This window comes from Argopecten irradians, chromosome 9 (assembly GCF_041381155.1).
Source record: "Argopecten irradians isolate NY chromosome 9, Ai_NY, whole genome shotgun sequence".
In the NCBI taxonomy this organism is placed as follows: Eukaryota; Metazoa; Mollusca; class Bivalvia; order Pectinida; family Pectinidae; genus Argopecten; species Argopecten irradians.
In genome coordinates this window covers 33,743,953-33,762,603 of record NC_091142.1, presented here as the reverse complement: position 1 = coordinate 33,762,603, position 18,651 = coordinate 33,743,953, and the positions used below count along the sequence as shown (strand labels likewise).

At 42.0% G+C, this 18,651-nt stretch overlaps 1 protein-coding gene and 1 long non-coding RNA gene across 8 annotated transcripts in view; both read right to left on the bottom strand.

Moving 5' to 3' along the window:
- LOC138332125 (lactose-binding lectin l-2-like) overlaps nucleotides 1-18,651 on the bottom strand; it is a 387,766-nt gene that overhangs the window by 55,945 nt on the left and 313,170 nt on the right. The gene's annotated exons all lie outside the window — the stretch shown is intronic.
- Nucleotides 13,290-14,327, bottom strand: LOC138330950 (uncharacterized). Its single transcript, XR_011209633.1, has 3 exons — nucleotides 13,751-14,327; nucleotides 13,577-13,645; nucleotides 13,290-13,387 (listed from the first exon to the last, which is right to left on the bottom strand). It is a non-coding gene; the product is annotated as an uncharacterized lncRNA (long non-coding RNA).

The following is an 18,651-nucleotide window of genomic DNA, read 5'->3' as shown; positions in this document are numbered from 1 at the left end:
CCCCCCCCCCCCCCCCCCCCCCCCCCCCCCCCCCCCCCCCCCCCCCCCCCCCCCCCCCCCCCCCCCCCCCCCCCCCCCCCCCCCCCCCCCCCCCCCCCCCCCCCCCCCCCCCCCCCCCCCCCCCCCCCCCCCCCCCCCCCCCCCCCCCCCCCCCCCCCCCCCCCCCCCCCCCCCCCCCCCCCCCCCCCCCCCCCCCCCCCCCCCCCCCCCCCCCCCCCCCCCCCCCCCCCCCCCCCCCCCCCCCCCCCCCCCCCCCCCCCCCCCCCCCCCCCCCCCCCCCCCCCCCCCCCCCCCCCCCCCCCCCCCCCCCCCCCCCCCCCCCCCCCCCCCCCCCCCCCCCCCCCCCCCCCCCCCCCCCCCCCCCCCCCCCCCCCCCCCCCCCCCCCCCCCCCCCCCCCCCCCCCCCCCCCCCCCCCCCCCCCCCCCCCCCCCCCCCCCCCCCCCCCCCCCCCCCCCCCCCCCCCCCCCCCCCCCCCCCCCCCCCCCCCCCCCCCCCCCCCCCCCCCCCCCCCCCCCCCCCCCCCCCCCCCCCCCCCCCCCCCCCCCCCCCCCCCCCCCCCCCCCCCCCCCCCCCCCCCCCCCCCCCCCCCCCCCCCCCCCCCCCCCCCCCCCCCCCCCCCCCCCCCCCCCCCCCCCCCCCCCCCCCCCCCCCCCCCCCCCCCCCCCCCCCCCCCCCCCCCCCCCCCCCCCCCCCCCCCCCCCCCCCCCCCCCCCCCCCCCCCCCCCCCCCCCCCCCCCCCCCCCCCCCCCCCCCCCCCCCCCCCCCCCCCCCCCCCCCCCCCCCCCCCCCCCCCCCCCCCCCCCCCCCCCCCCCCCCCCCCCCCCCCCCCCCCCCCCCCCCCCCCCCCCCCCCCCCCCCCCCCCCCCCCCCCCCCCCCCCCCCCCCCCCCCCCCCCCCCCCCCCCCCCCCCCCCCCCCCCCCCCCCCCCCCCCCCCCCCCCCCCCCCCCCCCCCCCCCCCCCCCCCCCCCCCCCCCCCCCCCCCCCCCCCCCCCCCCCCCCCCCCCCCCCCCCCCCCCCCCCCCCCCCCCCCCCCCCCCCCCCCCCCCCCCCCCCCCCCCCCCCCCCCCCCCCCCCCCCCCCCCCCCCCCCCCCCCCCCCCCCCCCCCCCCCCCCCCCCCCCCCCCCCCCCCCCCCCCCCCCCCCCCCCCCCCCCCCCCCCCCCCCCCCCCCCCCCCCCCCCCCCCCCCCCCCCCCCCCCCCCCCCCCCCCCCCCCCCCCCCCCCCCCCCCCCCCCCCCCCCCCCCCCCCCCCCCCCCCCCCCCCCCCCCCCCCCCCCCCCCCCCCCCCCCCCCCCCCCCCCCCCCCCCCCCCCCCCCCCCCCCCCCCCCCCCCCCCCCCCCCCCCCCCCCCCCCCCCCCCCCCCCCCCCCCCCCCCCCCCCCCCCCCCCCCCCCCCCCCCCCCCCCCCCCCCCCCCCCCCCCCCCCCCCCCCCCCCCCCCCCCCCCCCCCCCCCCCCCCCCCCCCCCCCCCCCCCCCCCCCCCCCCCCCCCCCCCCCCCCCCCCCCCCCCCCCCCCCCCCCCCCCCCCCCCCCCCCCCCCCCCCCCCCCCCCCCCCCCCCCCCCCCCCCCCCCCCCCCCCCCCCCCCCCCCCCCCCCCCCCCCCCCCCCCCCCCCCCCCCCCCCCCCCCCCCCCCCCCCCCCCCCCCCCCCCCCCCCCCCCCCCCCCCCCCCCCCCCCCCCCCCCCCCCCCCCCCCCCCCCCCCCCCCCCCCCCCCCCCCCCCCCCCCCCCCCCCCCCCCCCCCCCCCCCCCCCCCCCCCCCCCCCCCCCCCCCCCCCCCCCCCCCCCCCCCCCCCCCCCCCCCCCCCCCCCCCCCCCCCCCCCCCCCCCCCCCCCCCCCCCCCCCCCCCCCCCCCCCCCCCCCCCCCCCCCCCCCCCCCCCCCCCCCCCCCCCCCCCCCCCCCCCCCCCCCCCCCCCCCCCCCCCCCCCCCCCCCCCCCCCCCCCCCCCCCCCCCCCCCCCCCCCCCCCCCCCCCCCCCCCCCCCCCCCCCCCCCCCCCCCCCCCCCCCCCCCCCCCCCCCCCCCCCCCCCCCCCCCCCCCCCCCCCCCCCCCCCCCCCCCCCCCCCCCCCCCCCCCCCCCCCCCCCCCCCCCCCCCCCCCCCCCCCCCCCCCCCCCCCCCCCCCCCCCCCCCCCCCCCCCCCCCCCCCATATTCTTTAGATCATTTCCATTGGTGGCCATTGGTTTTTGTGATATGTTACAGCATTCTTGGGGGTTTTCACTTGTTTTTCCTTGTATCCTAGGATCAATATCGTGTCCATTGATGTTTCTAAACTTTGATTGGCATCCCTCCTAAGATCTTCCAATATCGAAATCACTGTCATCTTCCAGGCACTGATGATGATTACCGCTAACAAGTTTACATTATAACCAAAAGCAAAGGAGAATACAGTCATTACCTTGAGCGCTTAATAAAACCTGAAATTATATATTTAATGGGCATACACAAGTCAATTGCAACATAATTAATATCAAATAAAGTGGAACTAAATATTTCTACGATTTTTAAATGTGAAGACATTCAGGACGTTTTCAGTTCCTGCACGAAGACCACCAAAGTCATACAAAACCCGTAACAGGTGAAACAAAAACGAAAATTCTGGTAAGGAAAGTTATGATATTATACAAGTGTTTATAACTCACTACAGACATGAATTCAACCCAAATTTAAATACTGCGGGTTGAATATACACACTACATAGTCCATGTCTCAAACGGAAGTAACACGGAAAATATGACTTCCGGGACCACTTCCAACTCAAAATTTCCGCACAAATATTCAAGGGACATCATTATTGATCTTTTACAAGTGTTTATAATTTACTTAATACATGAATTCAAATCAAAATCAAATACCACGGGTTGAATATACACGACATAGTCTATGTCTCAAACGGAAGTAACGCGGTTAATATGACTTGCGGGAACCACCTTACGCGACCCACTTTACAACTAAAAACCACATTGATATTCAACCTTGCAACCAAATATGTAAAAACTCTTAGCTATTTCGCGATACTTTTATATAAGTGTTCATACTTTATCGTAAAGACCATTCGAATTCATACCCAATTTCAAATTTACCACGGGTTGAAATACCCCGAAGAAAACAATACACCAATTATCGCGCAACGGAAATAACACTGGAAATATGACTTCCGGGAGTACCCACATACCATCATCTACACAAATGCGGTACACATTATGTAAAAGAGACAATGCGCTTAATTGATCATATACAAGTGTTTATTTTCTTTACCTAAATAAATCGAAATTCAACCCAAAAAAAATAACGAAATTACCACGGAGTTAAATAAACAACGAGACACATAGCCCACATGCTCTCCTACAAACGGAAGTTAGTAAACACGGGGAAATATGACTTTCGGGACTACATCCATCCCACAACATTCAGCACAAAAGTAAAGGTATGTATATGATCCCAATCAGCTAACTATTGCCCACCACTATACATATAAATTGTTAATACTATATTACTTCACCAAAGATTGAAATCAACACAAAATCAAATACCAACGTGTTGAATATACAAAAGACATAAACTACATCTGTATGTCTCAAAACAGAACAAGTAACACCGGGGAAATATGATCACTTCCGGGACCACACACATCCATCAAGTACACAACAATCTCAGCACAAAACACATATGTCTAACAGAGCATCGTTCTTACTTATTGTCCAAAGAGTGTTTGTACACTTTACTGAAGATTTTGAATTAAACACAAAGATCAAAAACACCACAACAAGTTAATTCTGCAACATAAGAAACACTGTACCAACTGTGTCTCAAATGGAAGTACCTACCCCAACGTGGCAAAACATTTGACTTGTCCTCCGGGACCACGTGTTCCAACGACGAAACGAGGTGGTCCGAAACAAGGACATTATATTGCGACAGGACACTCAATCATTAGAATGAATTTTATAATAATACCAATTGTAAACATAATATAACAAAAACCAGTTCAAGTCAAAAGAACACCGTGAAATCAAATACCCAGGGCGGGTTGAATCTTTTACAAGACATACCATACCACAAATCCTCAAAAAAAACACGGAAGTTAAATGGAAAATTGACTTCCGGGACCACATTCATCTCACAAATCCAGCACAAATATGTTAAAAAGGGACATCGCTATTGATATTAAATAAAATGTTTATAATTTACTGATCAAAGACATGATATCAACACAAAATCATGTCCAATACCATAATTTGAATATATATAAAAAACAAATTGTTTCAAAAAAATTATAAACATGACTTCCGAAAAATTTCAAAGGTTAAACAAATTTTATAATTTACAAATCACAAAACTTACAAGGAATAACACGGTAAAAACGGAATGACTTTGATTTCCCTCAAATGATTCAAAAATATGACTTCCGAAATCAAAATCTTCAACAGTATTTATATAAAAGTTTACGGGAAAACATGAATTCAAAAACAAAATTTTCAAAATCAAGCGTAAATAAAAACAAATACATATTTACAATAAATTTAAATGTCCATTGAAACGGAAGTAAATAATGATTATATGAAACATTAATTTAATAAAATTTCAAATACAAATATTCAAAAAACACGTTGAATACAAATATTGTTTATGATAAACGTATCATAATGAATTCAACATAATTATCAACGGAAATATATACAACATAACCACATCTCTCAAACAAATAACACGGAAAATATGACTTCCGGGTAACCATCCATCTCAAAAAACATCCAGCACAAATATATGTACAAGTCATCGCTACTGATACTATAAATAAGTGTTTATAATACATTTATGAACATTCAAATCAAAAAATTTATTAAAACGGTTTAAATACAAAAATTATTCTAAAATTAATTATATCTCTGTCCATTTGATTAGAGGGACAATTGATGTGTCAGAATGTTCAATAAAAACATTTTCGTATAATACATATGATTCAGTTTCATAATTTAATACAAAATGATATCAAAATGTATTTTTGCCATCTATGATGTATTTTAATACAAAAATCCTGATTGATATAAATGTTTAAAATTTGCACATGGAACATCATATCAAAGGTGTATTTATAAATTACATTTTCCAGAGGTATATTTAATAAGCTTTGTGAACAAAATCAGACGGAATTGTCATCTACTGAAACCTTTCTCTGTAATAATCTCTGTCATTTGAGCAAATGGGTCAGCAAAGTCTGTAGTCTAAGTCTGTAGTCGTATCAACGTGTCCGTTTCTGTAATAACTTAACTTTCAAGGAAGTATTATGACATTATATATCCATGCATATTTCATAGCAATTTAAATTAAATTAATCAACTTATCATTATTTATACCTTCTGTATGCGATTCCTGAAGAATTCACACTTGTGACAAACATCAGTCTTAAAGGACATAAATTGTATGTGTATTGAGGATATATTTTATTATGAATACAAGTGTTTATACATAAAGATGCAATCAAATCAAATCAATACTGTTGAATGTCGTCTCGTAAAGAAATCGGTTTCCTTCCGTTTCAAAAAAATGAAAATAAAAGAATCATAATGTTTAAAAAAATTTTAGTAGGTATCACATGGGACCAATTCAAGGTAAATGAAATGGCGGAAAGCGGAATTCATCATCCTTCAAGGTAAATGAAATGGCGGAAAGCGGTGGGCAACAGGCTGCACGAAGTAATCCCATTTCAAATTTCTGTATACCTAATTATTGAAAACGTTTTGTAGAGTATTTACATAATTCTGCTTTTTCATTTTTCAAGTGCAGTCATCTATGAATGGTTTTTAAAGGACTTTGTGTTATGAAGTATAAATTACATTAAATCCAATGCACATACCTTGAAATAAAAAATGTACTTCTTGTTGTACATGGTCATGTCTTATAACATTCTTGGGCTTTTCCATGTGTTTCAATGAGTCCTAGGACCAGCGGAGAGCTTTGTGAAATGGGTTCTGATATTCTTTAGATCATTTCCATTGGTGGCCATTGGTTTTTTTGATATGTTAATAGCATTCTTGGGAGGTTTTTTCACTTGTTTTTTCCTTGTATCCTAGGATCAATATCGTGTCCATGATGTTTCTAAACTTTGATTGGCATCCCTCCTAAGATCTTCCAATATCGAAATCACTGTCATCTTCCAGGCACTGATGATGATTACCGCTAACAAGTTTACATTATAAAATTAAAAGCAAAGGAAATACAGTCATTAATATTAATGAGCGCTTAATAAAACCTGAAATTATATATTTAATGGGCATACAAATATTTATTAAGGATAAAAAGGGAATTGCACAAGTCAATTGCAACATAATTAATATCAAATAAAGTGGAAATTTACTAAATATATTCTACGATTTTTAAATGTGAAACATTTCAGGACGTTTTCAGTTCCTGCACGAAGACACCATAAGACCAAGTCATACAAAAAAAACGTAACAGGTGAAACAAAAAATTATTTAAAAATTATGGTAAAATTCTGGTAAGGAAAGTTATGATATTACAAGTATTTAAGTACATAAATACAGTTATAACTCACTACAAATAAACATGAATTCAAACCCAAATTTCAAAAATACTGCGGGTTTTAAATATATTTTACATACATACATGTATCAAAAAGCGGAAATACAAGTGAAAAGTATACCGAAAATACCACTACTTGAAATATAACTTAAATTTACACGAAAAATTATATCACACCATCAAAAATTATTCAAGTTCACTAAATCAAAAATCCACGGGAATAAACAAAATTTCCGCACAAATATTCAAGGGACATCCAACAAAAATTAAATCCTAGTAAAATTATTTATTGATATCTTTTATAAATTGTTTATAATATCGATATATATAATTTACAATACCAATCAAACATACACAATGTCTCAAACGGAAGTTGGGAATATACTTCCGGGACATAGTCAAATGTCATCAAAAAATCAAATAAAAAGTAACACATTCTTATTGATTTTAAAGTTTTATGAATACATTGAATTCAAAAAAATGTTTATTTACATAGACTCAAATACACCAAGTTGAATAATACAATAATACTTGCAAAACGGAAATAACAACGGAAGTTACACGGACATATTGATCAAAGACTTCCGAAATTAACAAAGGTCAAATACCACGGGTTGACCACATCCATTTTGAATACAAAATGTATTTACAATACACCAAGTCTTCAAGTTACACGGAAATATATGACTTCCGGGACCACATCCATTTTACCAATCAAGCACAAATATGTAAAACTCATCGCTATTGATATTATACAAGTGTTTATATACTTTACGTAAGACACGAATTCATACCACAAAATCAAATATCACGGGTTGAATACCCAAGACAAACACCATATCTGCAACGGAAATAACACTGGAAATATGACTTCCGGGACCACATCCATCTTACAAATGCAGTACAAATATGTAAAGGACATCGCTATTGATCATTATACAAGTGTTTATAATTTTCTAAATAAATGAATTCAAACCCAAAATCAATCAAATACCGACGGGTTATATAAATACATAGCCCAAGTCCCCTCAAACGAAAGTAACACGGGAAATATGATTTCGGGACTACAATCCATCCCACAAATTCAGCACAAATATGTAAAGGTCATCGCTTATTGATACTAGAAAATTGTTTATACTTTACTAAAGATATGAATTCAACACAAAATCAAATACCACGGGTTGAATATACAAAAGACATACACTACATTGTATGTCTCAAACAGAAGTAACACGGGAAATATGACACGGGAAATATGACTTCCGAAATTTGTATGGTACAGGAAATATGACATTTATCATGCTTTTAATTCAACACAATTGATTCTATTAATAACATTTGGGGTTATTGAACGTTTACTCATTGTACATATAAAAAGTTTTATAATCTGTAATAAACATAGTCTAAAATTACGTCCGGGTTTACATGATATTATTACAACGAATGGTGGTTTATAGTACAGACATACACTAATGTGTCTTTAATAAACGGATGTAAACATGAAATATAGTAATTCAATTGATAACACTCTATTTCAACATTCTGAGGTCAAATTCAGCGCGGTTTATGAATATATACATTATAAACAGATGACGACATACAATGTAAAGTACATGTACATTTGATTATTGGTTTTAAAGGAAATGACACTTGATAATATCACTATAACGATGGTCCATCAGTCCTGATGATTTTGAATTTGTCAAATAGAGGCTTCCGGAATTCACAATCGTTAAAATTGCAGATTATCATAAAACAGTTTATGTTATTTTATGTGTTTTACTTTACCAATACTTTCAACAAAATCAAAAAATCTGTTGAATATCCATTATATGATGTCAAACATCCAGTCTTAAAATAAAAAACTTGAAATAAATTTCAGACCCTTGCTTTAATCAAAGTTACAGGTACCAAAAGACAATTTGTATGATATAAATGAGATCATGATTTTAGTCAATGTGGACCTGATTTACTTCATATTAAACCCCAACCATTTTTTATTTATCAAGGAATTTCATAATTTACTATACATATAATTCACACGCAATTTTGCATATTCAAGTGATCACAAATGAGAAATTGTCCCTTCTTTGATACCGAAATTCAATTTTTCTGCAAATAAAACAAAAAGATTTCATTCAAAATTTATTAAATATTACAAAAGTGTTTATAGTTTTTTAATTTTCATTTTTTCAACAAAATTCAATTTCATTCTACAGAAATGAATTTTGTGTAGACAAAATTGATTTGGCAAAAATGTGGTTGAAAATATGACTTGTGTATTATAGCACAAAATCCATTGTGATTTATACGTTGAATAAAATTTCAATTTTGTGTATCACCATCAATCGTACGCCCCGTATTTATTCAAGTATTTTTAAAACTATTTTTTTATAACTGTTTAATAGTGGCGAAATTATATCCTGCAGTATGTTTAACAATGTCAGAAAATTCGGACTAACTTTAAACTGGAAAATTAAACTAAATTGCATTTTTTTATCCCCCACTTAGTGTTTCAGTTGGGTTTTTAATTTTTTTACCTTCTTCCTTTATCCATTTTTATTCAAGTTTTTCAAATTCCTTGGGTCATCATATTCATTTTGGCCGCTTTTTATTTTCATGAATGCAAATCATTCTCAAAAGGCTCTGAAAAGTCTATTGTCGCAAATCATTGTAATATGTAACACGTTAATATTGATCCCTTCGATGTGTTTTATAATATTACTGTGATTCACAAAGTTTTAAGTCGTTTTGAATTTGAAGATTTTTGGATTTCAAAGTAGCTATAGTATTGCAGTATTTCAATAGAATTTGTAAACAATGAACATGTCTGCCGCTGGTGACTTCCCGTCAAGTATACTGTAACCATGTATCAGTCTCTGCAGCTGGTGACTTCCCGCCAAATATACTGTAACCATGGTGATCAGTCTCTACAGCAGCTGGTGACTTCCCGCCAGTATACTGTAACCATGGTGATCAGTTCTAAGCTATGACTTCCCGCCAAGTAAACTGTAACCATGTTGATCAGTTTCTGTGCTGGTGACTTCAAAAATTGTAAATATACTGTAACCATGGTGATCAGTCTCTACAGCTGGTTTCCCGCCAAGTATATACTGTAACTGTTGAAGTAACCAAAATATGATCAGTCTTCTACAGCTGGTGACCTTCCCGCCAAATATACTGTAACCATTATGATCATTGTCCGCCAGCTGGATGACGTCCCCGCCACGTATACTATAGACATGCATGGTGATCAGTCTTTGCAGGCTGGTGACTTCCCCGCCAAGTATACTGTAAACCAATTGCATGGTGATCCAGTCTTTGCAGCTGTGACTTCCTCGCCAAATATACTGTATCCAATATGATCAGCCCCTGCCGGCTGGTTGCCTTGCCCGTCAAGTATACTGTTAACCATAGTAAACAGTTTTTACAGTTGGTGACTTCCCGCCAAAAATTCTGTAGACATGATTATCAGTCTCTGTGCCGCTGGTTTGCTGTCCTGTCATGAATACTAAAAAAACCATCGTCCATTCAATGTTCTAACGATATGGTGACCACCTTACGCCAGAATACTGCATACCATGGTGATCAGCTTTTTGCCGCTGGGTTTCAAGCCCGCCAAAGATACAGTATTCCTTGGAGATCAGTGGCCGCCGCGTGTGATATGCTTTGGAGCGGGAGCCAGCATGTCCGTTTACCGTGGACTGCATCCGTGTTCACAACATGGTATTCTTCACCTGAAACTTGCTGTCTGCCTGTTGGTCGTATGACGCAGTGTGTCCCATGAATTTTTTTATTGGGGCGACGGCTTCTTTTTTCCTATGGAAAATGAAATGGTTTTTACCTCCTTCAGTTAACAATGAGATACACAAGCATAAGCTTATATACAATGGGGTACAACCTACGGTCACCGGAAGTGATATCGGGCACACAAAAACAATGAAAAAACGCCTGCGCCCGCTACAAGATGAACAATCGGCTGAAATTATGACATAAAAGCAATGCATCTTCTAAACCTATCGTGCGTCAAAGAGCAGTGTATTGTTAGAGACTGTGAAATTATTAGATGTCGTCAAACTAGCTCAGATAATGCAAACACCATCGACACAATATTTTTTGACAGCAGGGATATCGTCACATTTTATTTACTAAAACGTTATAAATTGCAAATAAATAAATTTTGCTGCCACAAAACTGTCCCGTTTAACTAATATGTAATATATTACTATTGGAAGAAAATATAATCATTCAATAATAACTGCTAGTGGAGAATCATATACGGTGCTTAATTTATAAGTTATGAAAGTGAGAATCGTTCACACTTAAAACTTTAGGGATGACGGTCAATCCAAAGTTAACGAAAACTGTGGATAAGACGCCAAAATACTTTTATTGAATTTATCTGATCTTGAAAGACGACTTTATAGAACCCCCTATCAGCAAATGGTTAACGAGCTATTGAAAGTCGCTTTTCGTCTATTGCACATCATCCCGTCTGTCTTTTTTTTCACACAGCGTGGCTATTGGTCACATGTTTATTCACCGAAAATATGTCAAGTGTAATTTTTTTAACTTTAACTGTTATTTACTGATAATAAAATACCTTATATTTCAAATAGTAGCTATAGTTCATTTTAACCGCTACATAAGTGACATGCATGTATGACCTAGTTGGCGTTTTGTTGTTTTTAAAAAAAGGATGTCGTTCACAGGGTAACGGTCACATCCAAGATTTTGAAATGCTTTGGTCGCTTCGTTAAAGATTGCTGAAATATTGCAGCGTTGTTTTCCCTAACTAATCATTCAGGTAAAGAGGAAATACCACCGAGATACATTAATACATCATGAACTATAATCGTAACTAATTTTTTTTGCTGAATACTTTGGTATTCATACACTGTAAATGTTTAGTTTTTGTCTATACATGTATTTGTACACACCCATTGTTCTTGCATTGTCCTTGCGTTATATACAAGAAACTACATAAAACTTAAAGACGTAAAGAGGCATCCGATGTAAACAAAAGGAAAAATCACACTGATCTATGAGCTACAGAAATACGTGAATACATGATAGACAGATCACTGAGGGTTTTTAGCTGATAGCGTTAGTACAGTTCTACATGTCAGTTCACTAATAATTTTCTCCACATATTTAACACACAATAACGATTGAAAAGGTACTAAGAATATATCTTAACACACAATAGCACGAATCATGCAGTTGATAACAGGAGGGCCAAGAGATATCGTGACGTTTACCATTGGATTTACAAATCGGTCAATTTAACATGTTGGTCCAATATCTTTTCTGCGCTCACATGTTGAATTAACAGATGTCCAGTTGAGCATTCATACTCCCCTAATTATCAACTGAATGCAATTTTAATGAATACATTTTCATTTGATAACACTGCACGCCCCGGCTTGTATGATAACATCCCAAGATATTTGTATCTAATAAAAGAAAAAAAATCAATATAGTCAAGGACGAAACAGCCATTTTTCTGTGATTGATGGCACAAAAATTATGACATCACATAAAAAATAACCTAATAACAGATCATGCACCCCTAAATGCTCAAATGCGCCTGGTAGGTATACATATTAGGGGTTGCAGTGAAAAAGTAAATATATGTATATGAATGCTATAAAGCACTGTGGTACTCAAACAATTATCAAGATAGCCAAATATTCATTAATTTTGTAATCTTATCTGTCTCAAAAATGAGCATTCATAAATACAATCCTATGTAAGATAAAATGATAATCAAAATATCTATATCGAACAAAATATTTGATAATTGTATGTCTACATGCATAATGTAACGGAACTTCAAGTTGTCGATTACCGCGTTTTCCCATTGTTGCAATTATGCACAACAAGAGTAAAGAGAGAGATACATGTAGTACTTAAAAAATTCCAGAAAGGTTCATTAACTATTAAGCTCACATGTTTGAATTTGAACCATAACAACAAGTTCCATCTATTAGAATCAAGAAAGATGACTTTAAAAACATCAAATTTAAAAAAGATCCTTAATACTCTCTGGTAAATACATATAGCGGTAATCGAAATAAATCGATTTTTCAGTACCTTAAGAGAAATAACAGAAATTAAAGACGGACGGATGACGAGCAATGGGGGAAGGCTATTTTCATAGCTCGCCAACCATTTGCTGATGGTGGGTTAAAAAGATCAATTCAATAAAAGTATTTTGACGGGGTACCATTGGAGTTGCATGAATGCGTAAATAACGACTACATGTACAATGAATGTAATAGTCAGGTTTGTAACTTTGGATGTGACCGTTACCCATATAGTTCTAAGTGTGACCGATATCACTTTCATAATTTCTAATTAAGCACCGTCTATGTTTCGTCCACTAGCAGATATAATGAAGGAAATATTTTCTTTCGACAGTCATATATTACATATTAGTAAACGGGACGGTTTTGTGACAGCAACATTTATTTATTTACAACTTTTAACAGTTTATTGAATAAAATGTGACCGATATCCCTGCTGTCGAAAAATATTGTGTCGAGGTGTTTGCATTATCTGAGCTAGTTTGACGATATTTAATAGCTTCATAGAATCTCTAACAATACACTGTCTTTGACGCGCGATAGGTTTAGAAGATGCCATTGTTGTTATGTCATAATTTCGAGATATCTGATTTTATTGAACTTTTATTGCTATTATACGATATGACAAAATTTTAGAAACGTTTTAAACATACGTTTTTTGTACCTTTTACACATGTAGTATACCACTGCAATGACCAGCGTAAGGACAAGAAATAAGGCCAATTCTACGGAAATCGTCCATGGAAACGGATCTGAAATATTATGCAAATAATTAATTCCTATCCATACACGGAGAGATTTTTGTCAAATCAAGACATAAAAATGCATGGAGAAGTAAATTCTATAAATATACCAAGGTACAGGACATGTAACCATGACAATGTGTATCGTAAACATGGCGAGGAAAAAATTGTGGTTTCAGCATACCGTGGACTACTTACTGGTCAGATCGGCATCCTTTATCGTCTGGTGTTGATGGCGACATTTAGTTTCCATGATATCGACAGTTTCTGGTGAAATAAAGCCATTGTAAAAGTCAAAAAAAGACACGGCTGACAAAGGCGAGAAAATTTTCAAACTGATACATTGTACTTGGATTTGAAGTACAGACTTACCGTATATTACTATAGAAAGAAAACTGAAGTGGTTTGGTTTCCAATGAGTAACGTTCCGCCAGAATTCCTTCCAAAGGGACGCATCTCATCTTCTGTGGTACCTTTTCAGACAAACATTTCCGTCATGATCAATTCCATTTTCAACAAAACAAAATGGACATCGCAATCTCAAAAGAATCGGACGGGTCACAATGGTTCTCTTCTAATATTGACAGAAACTTCTCCTACACCATCTATATATTGAAATGAATTATTTGTTGTTTCTACAAATCACGATTTTATGAACTTTTTTTACTTCGATCCATATTGTTTTCATTAAGTTTCACATATGAAGAAAACAGCTGTGTAATTTGGTCTGATGAAGCCAGGTGTCCGCTTTCGGCTTCACAAAAATCACGGACTGATCCGAATGTTTGGGGCGTCAAAACAAAAATGGCAGAGTAGTAGGATTCTAATGTTGAAATGATTCTGTGCCTCGGTGTTTGATTTCTAGGTTGTATTGCATTTTGCTTTCTGTACTTCGGTGTTTGATTTCTAGGTTGTATTGCATTTTGTTTTTTGTGCCTCGGTGTTTGATTTCTAGGTTTGTATTGCCTTTTGTTTTGTTTACCTCATTGTTTGATTTCTAGATTGTATTGCATTTTGCTTTCTGTACCTCAGTGTTTGATTTCTAGGTTGTATTGCATTTTACTTTCCGTACCTCGGTGTTCACTTTCTAGGTTTTATTGTCTTTTGCTTTATTTACAAAACAAACATCGAGGTAAAGAAAATGGCAATGCAACCTCGGTGTTTGATTTCTAGGTTGTATTGCATTTTGCTTTCTTTACCTCGTTGTTTGATATCTAGATTGTATTGTCTTTTGCTTTCTTTACCTCAGTGTTTGATTTCTTTTTCACAAGGTTGTATTGCCTTTTGCTTTCTGTACCTCGGTGTTTTTATTTCTAGGTTGTATTGCCTTTTCTTTTCTTTACCTCCGTATTTTGATTTCTAGGTTGTATTGTGTCTTTTCTTTTCTCCATTCCTTCCATTGCCATTTTTTTTATTTTGATTGCGAAGCAGACACTGTTGTTCATCCATGGCGTGTGAAACTTTTTAGAAGTAGCTCTGCACTCTGGTATGTTTTCTTTGATATCTTGATTGATTATATTCGTAAAGCGTTCCCAAGTCTCCTCCACAGAGTTACAAAATTATAGTGTCCCACTCTTCATTACCAGGTTTAGCCTGATGTGTTCATAGTTTACTTTGTTGTAGTTAAGCTTAAGGACTGTTGTTGTTGGTTCACTATATAACCTTAAGTTAAATTTTATAGTGGCGAAGTCACTGTTGCCTTTATTGGGGTATTATTTCAAGGTTGTATATGATGTTCGCCTCGTTGTTAAATACCAGATCAAGAATGGATAGTTCCTCATTTCTTGTTACTCTCTGCTGGAGTGTTTATGTGCTGGTATTATGAATTTGAACACTGGATGGTTTTCACTTGTGGCTGTGGTTTCATTTTCCCAGTTGATATGCTTGATATTGAAATCCGCAACACCACTACATGGGTGTAGCTATGATTACGGATATTATGGATTTTTGAATCTTTTGTATAAAGTTGTTGTATACAATTGTAGTTGATTGTATTGTTGGCCATGGCTAATGGTTCGTCAGGTCAGGTCTTCATTTGTTGGGTCAGCATAACTTCTTTGTATGTGTACAGTTGTAGTTTGTGTACGATGATTGACTCCGATGTGTTTGTCAAATTTTATTCTGTTGTACTGCACATGAAAATAAAAGTCATGGTTGATATCCTTTGGTAGGCCGTACGTATTTATGCGTAATTATGCATTTGCCCCTTTTCATGCACCCTTCTGGAGCCCCACTGAGACCCTTGAAAACTAAATACGAGTTTTTTTAAAAGGAGATGTTCATTGCTATATAATATGTCAATATTGATTCGGTCAATGCAATAGTGACGTTACAAATCACCTTTGAACGTGCCCAAATAAGTCAAAATTTGAGGTCTGAAATCCGGATTTTAGTGTGTGCCCGGAAACCTGTCGTTGTGAGCTTAATTATCAAGATACATATATGCAGATGGTCTTCAACGAAAGAAGAGATATCAAAGTAAGAGAAAATAGAGAGAAAGGGAAAAGAAAGGGGAAAATGGCACCGATTTAAAAAAACAAGTCTCACGCGCCAGTTTCTGCCTCTCATGACCCATGCATGGTGACTTTTAGGGGGCTTCCGGTGACTGTTTTTGTTTTGTTTGCAGTGTGTACTGTTTTGTTATTATTGTGAAAATGGCATCAAACCGAAAGCTAGATGCAAACTGCTGTCATAAATGGTATTTGTTATAACCTACTATCAAAATTGAGTCAGGTTCGAATCCTGGCGGCCGTCGAAAAGATATGTGGCCCAGAATGGGACCACACACAAGATGTATGCTCCAGTCCTAGCTCCCTCTCTCTCTGTCTGGCCCTGCATTGCTGTCCCCTGATATATCACTGGTCAGCTCTATTTATATTGGTTAGTATATGTAACAAGAGAGCAGGTAGGTTTACACATCAATATTTGGCCATGATATCTAATACCTGATATCTACTATCCCAACAGCCCACACAATGTATCCATTCCGTGTTACACAAGGCTAATCACGATTATGATATGACCAACACGTATGCAGATACATGTAACTGACTACTGACCACCGTATATACATGTACATATACGAGTAGCTGTAAGTCTGACACTGGTCGAATAGCATATTTTATGAATTCAAAATAAAACGTATACTATATTTCGTCTGCTTGTTAATATTTATTTTAAATTAGTTATTAATTTTCTGCATTGGTATTGGTATATAAACTTTACGGTGTTCCGCTTCATTGATAGTGGTTTGGTTTGGTTAAAAGTACTTGTATTTACAGTAGATTTATAATTCTCATCAATATACCGGGTCCGTCATCAGAAGCTATGGTACTGATGTGGAGACCTTGGTTAGAGACAGGACACTCCCTATTATCATACCTGGCCATTCCCGTGGACATCGATGATAGTTGTGTTGTTGAAATATTCGAGTTGGGTCATCGTTTTCGTCTTCACTATCCGTTGAATCAATTTGCACACAAAGGCATTAGATGAGTTGGGTTGTTTGTGGGTAAGAGATGGTGTATGATTTTTTTAGTTTTAATTTTTCTCTCCTTTTTTTCTGGAGGTAGGTCTTTCGCTATAATAGCCTTTTGTAACTGCTTTGGGGTTTTTTTGCTTGATGTTCCTAGCATTTTCTTTAATTTTGCTTCCTTTTAAGTTTACTGTCCAAATTCACTTTTAGGGGTTTAGAGGCACATAGAACCTTGAATGGTGTTATGTCGTCTTCGTTTTTACTCTCACTTGTTGTTTTGGAGGATTCAGGGATATTGGATATAATAAGATTTAGCATTCTTGATTTTGGTCCTCGATTTCTCTGACTTCCCCTCGTACCTCTTCCACTATTCTGTCTTTAACGCTTTGAGTGACTTCCTCCACCCAGTTATTGTTCTGTCTATTGAATCTTATTATTTCTTTACAATTGTTTTGAGTCGGAGGTCATTTGTAGTACCCAAGTTAGCTATTGCTGTCTGTATGTTATACATAGATAGAAACTTTGTTTTACACACAGTACACGTTCACCTAAAGTTCTGTCTGTCCTCCTTTCCTATAGCTTGTACCAGTACTTTGGACTGCTTGGTACATCTAATGCAGTATTTGAGTTCACACATGGAGCATTGGATGAAATTCGTTTTCTCTCCTCAATAAAGTTGTCACATTTTTGGGTATGAGTTACAAGCAGTTACAAGCAAGAGGGTTGAGGTGATCATGTTGTCACATAGTGACAGTGATGTCTAATAGATAAATTTGAGTCAGTTTTACAGGGCACTCCCTATAATACTGTTGTGTCACTGTTTTTCTTTATTTATATTGTAGGATGTTCATGGAGTTTCCTTATAAGGTGCTGGTTACATAATGCCCTCAGTCTCGCTAGTTCATTTCCGGGGTGGATCTCATCATTATACAGTGCAAAGGTTTTTTTGTAGGAAGTGGCTTTTGATTTTGTTTACTACTTTGAATAATGCCCTGTGCTAATCTTGGGGCTGGATAGTTAGAGTTGAGATTGAGTAGGCTGTGCAATCTACGGCGGTCTTTCCGGGTGTTATTGTTTTTTGAAGACGACACCACAGATTTGACATCTCGCTGTATACTGTCCTTGTCCCTGTCGTTTGTAGAACTCTGTACTGAAAAGTCCACCTTGTCTTACTCCTTGATAAATCTGGAATCCGAAGTGTGTGTATGCATGCTGCTCCAGACTCTGTCTTTGATAACCTTCTCAGCAGACTGTGATGATTTACCGCATCGAAAGCTGACTTGGTATACACGTATTAGGGACTCTTGCTGTCTTGAGATTCTTGGATGGTCTCTTCAAGAATGACGGCCGCCATACGTGGAGACGCGTAGTAAAACCTTTTGGCATTGGATTATGAATGGCAGACACCAAGTGTCTCACAATAGGCAGAAGAAGAGCATCCAGGACCTTGGTGAGTACTGGTGTAACTGTAATTCCCCGATAGTTTTGGCCTCGGATTTTGAACCCTTGTTCTTGTATATGGGGGTAATAGTGCCCTCCTTCAGTGATGATGGTAGAACTTGTTTTTCTTTCCACACATGATGGAGTTAATTATATCTGTAATTTGGTCAACAAATGCCGTCTCCAGTATACAGTATGTACGTAGTAGCGACTCCGTAGATATCATTTGCTTTGTGAGACTGCCATTTTTTATAGACTATGGTGTGTCTCTCGGACACAAAACTCAGAGCCTTTCTCACAAGGGTGAGCGCTCCACTGAAGGCCATGAGTGAGGTGGCCATGGTCTCAAGGGAGATGT